A 7316-nucleotide genomic window follows, 5' to 3' on the forward strand; every position below is an offset into this window, starting at 1 on the left:
GTAGTAGAGTAGAGTGACCTAGAGTGGAGCTGAGTGGCATAGAGTGGAGTAAAGTGGTGAGGAGTGTCAGAGTGGAGTGCAATACAGTGTCATAGAGTGAAGTAGAGTGGAGTGGAGAGGCATAGTGTCATAGCGCGGAGATAGAGTGGAGCATAGAGTTTTAGAGTGGAGTGCAGTAAAGGGTCATAGAACGGAGTAGTGTGTTGTAGAGTATAGTGTCAAGAGTGAAGTGGAGTAGAGTGTCATAGATTGGTGTGGGTTGAGTGTAGTGTTGTGAGGTGGAGTGGTGTAGAATGGAGTATAGTGTCATAAATGGAGTGGTTTGGAGTGAAGTAGAGTATCATATAGTGGCACAGAATGGAGTTAAGTGGCATAGAGTGGAATGACGTGGAGTGTCATAGAGTGGAGTGGTGTGGAGCAGCGTGACATAGAGTGTCGTAGAGTGGAGTGGTGTAGAGTTGAATAGAGACTGATGGAGTGACACAGAGTGGCGTAGAGTGGAGTGGCGTAGAGTGAATTATGCATGGTGTGGTATCACACTGCCATTGCAGACAACATATTTTTTATTGAAATTACCAATATATTTGCACAGACTGATACAACTTTACAGTACACAAATTGATGTCACCTAGTGAATTGATTTGTTTTGATCATATTAAAATATTTGTTTCACCACCCTTCAGAATTACAACAAAAATGTGCTTCATTTGTGCCTTTCTTCTTCTGATATATTCTAAAATATTTGTACAGTTCTTATTCTGGCATTTAAATGTTGCTGTGTGCTAGAACAACATAACATCCCAGAGCCTTTCCTTTCATTCATTTCAACCCCAGTACCCAGCAAGATTCTCACATAAATCCTTTCACTTTGCATTCAGAGAAGGAAAAGTAAACATCATTCTCCCTAACATTTGATCTCTGTCTTTAAATGTACAGCAAATGTGACAAGATAAAAGCATTTTTTTTTATAGGCCTGCTTATTCACTTCTCAATCTCCAGTGTAGTTATTTTGAGGTGCTTCTCCCTCCTCCCCTACTTCAGCCACCTATGACACAGGTTTAAAATTGAGAAAGAGGAATGTTTAATTTATGTTATTAGTGAAGAGCACTGATTAAAATAAACAAGCTTGTGGGCAGAACATTGTTGCTAGCAGGCATGCAAGATTGATGAACTGGTAGTGGTGGAGATAAGCATAAACTGATGCAGAAAAATAGGCAGCATGAAACCTTTTTACAGAAGTATGGCACATTTACTGCTTCCTTAAACTAGCATACAAGGTATACAACTGAAAACACATGTAATCTTATGGAGTGCCTCACTATAAAGGAAAATAACAGTTCCCAGAAAGCGAGCACATGTGGAAAAATACAAGGAGCCAGTCTGAGAAGTGGTAAACAGGGTATCCTCCACTGGTGGGACAAAGACATTCTAGACAGTCTAAAATAAATAAAGCCAGCAAATAGAAAGCAAGCAAATGCAAGTTAAAAAACAGAAAGCCAGTGGTGAACAATGTGCGGAATGCATTCATCTGGAAGCTTTCATTATGTCCCCAATATGTCTTTGCAACCAGATAGGTGTGCTGTCTGTGTGCTGGTTTGGACTTAAAAAGGAATTTATGCAGCCTCTACTGATTTTTATCGATTCAAAAGGTCATGCTCCCTTATTCTTTGTGGAATGATAATGTTTTAGTCAATTTTGTTTTTACACGTTCTTATATAATGGTCTCTTTTATGAGATTTTATGGCCTCTACGCTGAAATAAAAATCTTTCAATGAATGAAAAAGGAATGTTGGGAGAAGGAGAGAAGTGGAAAAATAAAAAATCAAATAAGGGTGTGTGTGTGATAGAAGGTAGAAAGAGTGGTGACACAGAAAGTGAGACTAGTGCAAGGGGGAGAAATTTATAGAGGCGGTGAGAGAGGATAAGGAAAGAATCAGACGAACCGAGAAAAAGAAAAGCCCAGGAATAAGTGAGTAGTGAAAATTAAGTTGGAGCAAGATGATACGGTCTTGAGGAAGATAAAAACTGAAATGCAAGAGGGGATGACACTGAATTCATGCAGTGGATATGTCTGGTGTGGTGATCCTGGAGGTTGGTCATTCAGAGATGTCTTTTCTGGTAGGGAGTAGAGGAATGTACTTACATTGACAGGGGATGGCATGCTTGTGGGCCGGTTTATGTGCAGGCTCTTAGGTTTGGTCCAAATAACCATCCTAAAATTATTTAGCTAAGTAGTGGCTGTGAATATTTTCATTACTACACTATAAAATGTGGACTTTGTGGCACTACAGACTATTCAAAAACTGCAAGGGAATATATTCTGTGGTTGGACTACTAAATATACCCATCAATTCTCCACAAAATATAGCTACCATTGCATTATGGAGAATGACTATGTTTCTCCTATTGAAGCGGTTCTTAACCTTTTGACCTCTGTGGACCCCTATTTAATCATTAATTGAATCCAGGGTCCCCCACTGAATCATCATTAAACTTCAGGGACCCTAGTAAGTCATTACTGGAGGCTGGGGAGTCCGGCTTGAGCAATTTCTGTGATTTGAACCTTAAAACAATACACAAAAATCCAGAAACAAGCATTCATCAACCAAATACTCAAATTATGAAATATTTTATTTACAAAAAATATTTAAAAAACAACATTTCCATTTTATCGGAATAATGGGGCTTTTCGAAATTCAATAGAGGCCACTCTTTTTTACATTTACACCACTGCCACAAATCAATCTGTGGACACGAACTTAATTTTTGGCCTCCAATTTTAAATTCCTTCAAATTATAAAACGTTTTCTAATTTTACATTTTGTTTATTTATAGACACTTAATTACTTTGTTAATAATATTTAATTATCTATGTAGTGGCGGACACTATGGCTAAAAATCTCTGGCCTGTAGAATATGCCTGCTTTGATTAAGACCATGACTCATGTGATCATGAATGTAGTCCCAAATATGGCCATGGTTGTACTACAGAACATGACCATGATTGTACTACACAATATCCTAAAAGTGTAATTTGGAATATTACCATTGTTATACTACAGAATGTGATCATCACTGTCTTATTAAATGTGGATATCCTTGTAATTTGCATTACTGCACTACAGAAAACAGCAACAGGGGAATGGAATAGTAGAGATAAGTTGGAACTGGTAATCATAATAAACTCTAAATTGGCAATGATGATCTAACTGGTAAGCAACAGGTATGGGTTTACAGGGAGCTGGCAAAGAAGAGTCAATTTGAAACTAACAATTGAGATTTGACTGGCCTCTTGCAATTGTGAACTATCTGGGAAGTAGCGCCTAAGAACTAACTGATACTTGGTAATTGCTAGCAAATTGGCAACCAGAGGTGACCGAGCAGCCTACGATAGCAGGCGCTCTTAAAGCGAGCTCAACATCAGCTCAGAAAATCCTGCAAAATCAAAACCATCGGCAAGTATTTATGGTCGTAATCTTCCAGCTTCTGATTTCTATTAGTCCCTCCTTCCCCTCTTGTTCCGTTTGGCGGATGGGGAAAGGGTGAGGCATCCAGGGGAGCAGTGGCGGCCACCGCAAATCTGAAGGGGGAAGAACAGGGACGGGGTAATTAATTAAAAACAAAAACTTCTTTGCCCTGCTGCTGGCCACCTTGCTCCTTTTCTAACTCCTGATGGTGTCCCAGCAGATCCTGGGACACCAGCACAGGCTCCCTATGGAATCCTGGCACTGCTGTCATGTTATACCTAGCATGAGAGCATCAGCAAGATTGGTCTGAGTGGTTTGGTCTGCCACTCAGACAGTGCATGGGAGTCTGTCTGTGCTGTTTCTCCAACCTGGCTGTGCACCACAGCCGGGTTGGAGAATCCTATGTGCGCATTTCAGTTTGGCCAGTCTGAGACAGATAGCCAAACTGACATGTGCACTTAAGTGCACTCCACTCTTCCCCTCTTCTATGGCCCAGCCACACCCCCTCCCTGCACACGCTGGTTGAACCACCAGCTGAAAAATAAAACAATAATAAAATATATCGTTTTATTTTTCAGCTTCTGGCTCTTACCCAGTGGGGCGATGCTCCTTTGCCATTACAGGGGAGCCAGCGCTGCAGGGGAGTCAACGACCCGAGTGTGCGGACAGTACATGTAGAAACAGTCCAGCTAGTGGCAGATGTGGCCATCAGCAGCGAAGCCGACAGCAGCGAAGCCGACAGCAGCGAAGCCGACAGCAGCGATCCCTCTGTCTCCTCTCTCTCCTCACCTGGGATCACAGGCAAAGAGACCACTGGAGACAGGCCATGGAGAATCGTCCCAACATGTCTTTGCCCGGCCGGGCAAGAGAGTGTAGACCAGTGTGGAGCTGATGAGGGATGGTGGCTCCCTCCGTCCTCATGCACCCATAAGGCCATAAACACCAGGCACCAGCAGCCGGGAGAGGTGGTCTATGGCCGGGCACCACAAGAGGCTTTGAGCGGGCCAAAGGCCCAGTGAGTCTGTTACAAGCCTAGAGGGTACGCTTTCAAGGTAGGAAACGAGCACTGCACTGGCTGGTCCTTGACCTATCAGCAGGTGACTCTGGGGGCCCAAAGAAACTGGACATCCAACAATGGCCATACTTGCCCAACCACACACCTCCCTGATCGCTGAGGCACCTGCCCAGACTTGAGGGCCCCCTTTGGACAGCCCCGGAAGATGTCCCTCGCACCAGGGCCAGTGCGGGCTAACAGATTCTGCTCCCAATGGAATGAGGGCTTTCCTTCTTCCCCCCACGCAGTTTAAAAATGGAAGTCCACTGGATGGAGCATAAAAAAACCACCAGACCAGATCTCAGTGGTATTCAGCCAACTAGTCAAGATTGTGAGGGAGAAAACAGCCATGCGCAAGGGGCGGATAGACAAATTTACAAAGCTAAAAGCCCCAACTGAGCCTGCAAATGGAGGGGCACAGGAACCACCAGAGCCCCGGGAGGAAACAGTTAAGCTAGCAACAATACTTCAAGCCATAAAGAAATCTCACAGAGACTTAAAGACTAACATCAGAGGGGTTGGGGTGGAAGTACCCTTCGTCCGACAAGACTTATGGAACTTATCTGCTGACATCACAGAGGTGGAGCCGCAAATCTCATCCCTTGAGGATGTGGTGGGCACTCCAGACAAATAATTAAGCAAACTATTGACACTTCCTGAACACCGTGTCGAAGACGGGGAAGCCAGTTGCACAGAAACACAGAAATAACTTGCGGCTGGTGGGTCTACTGGTGAGCGTGGAGGGCCAGCACCTGGAGACATTCCTTACGAATTGGTTTAAATCATGGAACCCAGACAATGATCATCGGGGTGCTTAATTTCGTGGACAGGGACACCATCCTAAAGCAGGCACACCAACTCACGGACATCCAATGTGCAGATTCCAAGGTTACGCTTTTCGCTGTTTATACGGCTAAAATACAGCGTCTCTTTTTGGGAGGTCAAAAAGAAACTTAGGGCTATGGACATTCAATATATGCTGAAAGTACTCTTTCAAGGGAGATCTGTCTTTTTTGAGGGCCCTGAGGAGGCCTGGAACTATCTGGCAGAGAGGAAACAACTGGCAAAATCGTCAAGAAAACCAGTGACATCTCAGGAGGCTGGAAGTTAGAGAGCAGTCTGCTCTAGGAGACGCAGAAGCCAGAGAAGACGCAGCAGGTCTAATTAAAGCCAACAATGGCTGACATTTGAGGCATCTCCTAAGAGAGCTCGAGTGACCGCCGTTGAGGGGACCCCACCAGTGGCTGATGGGAAGCCGTCCATTGAGGTGTTGAGGCACACTCCTCCACCTCTTTCTCCCACCGACGTGCTACAGCATCCATTCTCACCTGCTGCTGCCAAAAGGGACATTTCAAATCGGTAAGAAGAGAATGGTGTTGGACAAAATACCCCAGCTACCTAACACTTTTGTGGTAGTTTCTTTTAATTTTTTTATTGTTTGTTGTTCACATTGAGCATGCTTGTTTTTTGGGTTCCAGACGCACACATTAGATGACCCACCAGGACCACCGCCACTCCTTACAAGATAGTGTCTTGGAACGTCAGTGGGTTGCTGGATAAAATATAATGAACAGTAATGCTCCAACAGGTGCATAAACTGTCTCCGGTGGTCCTACTGCTACAAGAGACGCACTTACTTGGGAACAGGTGCACCATTCTGGCTCTCCATTAATTCAACCAGGTATACCACGTAAGGTTCAATAGGGGTTCCAGAGGAGTGGCCATCCTGCTGCACAAAGCCTTCTCGTTGGTGGTTACAGAGGTCATACCAGCCACTATGGGAAAATATGTAGTTGCCCCTAGTTCATTGTATGGGCTACCATAGACATTGGTGACTGTTTGTGTTCCACCAACCACGTGGGCAACCACAACGACAGATCTGACGAATGTTATAGCCTCTGCCCTGGACGGTGATCTCATAGTAGGAGGGGATTTCAGTGACATCACAAATAGACTTAAAAGGTGGTGCTGGTGTGAGGCGACACACGAGTCTCGCACCATGGGTGGAATCCCTTGGGCTTAGCAATCTTTGGAGAGCAAGGAACCCAATGTTGAAAGAGTTCATGTGTTACTACCACTCACACAGGTCATATTCAAGACTAGACTAGTTCTTCCTTCTCTCTACCATAATGTGAAAGGTATTGGGAGACAGAATACAACTGAGGGTGCTGTCCAACCATTCACCGATTGAGCTCACAATGGGACCAAGGACATGAAAGTCCGATATGCATTGGGGCCTACATGCTGGGTGGTTGAAGGATGCTGGGTTTCAGGAACACCTCAAAGAAAAGATAAAATTCTACTTCAAAGTAGATTTTACCCCAGAGGTTTCCACAATCATACTATGGGAGGCAATGAAAGTGATCACCAGGGGGGAATTAATAGCATATATAGCTGGGAGTAAAAAGAAAATGAGAAATAAATTACGGCCTTGGTAAGGTGGATTATGGAATGGAAACTCCACTTGGCTCAAACAGGAGACTATGAAGTATATCGCCGCCTGGAGGCTGTCAGGGAGGCCCTTAAGCAGTTGAGGAGACCCATTGAAACTGTATTAGCATACAATCACAGAGTATACAAATTTTGAAACAAGACCAGGAAACTGATGCATAGGCTTGTAACTAAATTAATGGAAGACAAGTTTGTCCCACAGGTCCAGGGTGCCATAATGGTGGTCCTCCCTAAACCGGTAAGGCTGCTCAGAGAATGTCAGACTGCACATCCTACTGACCGATCTCCCTAATAAATATAGAAGCAAGGCCCTAGCAAACAGACTAATCAAGCAGGTGAGATCA

This window comes from Pleurodeles waltl, chromosome 4_2, assembly GCF_031143425.1.
Source record: "Pleurodeles waltl isolate 20211129_DDA chromosome 4_2, aPleWal1.hap1.20221129, whole genome shotgun sequence".
Lineage (NCBI taxonomy): Eukaryota > Metazoa > Chordata > Amphibia > Caudata > Salamandridae > Pleurodeles > Pleurodeles waltl.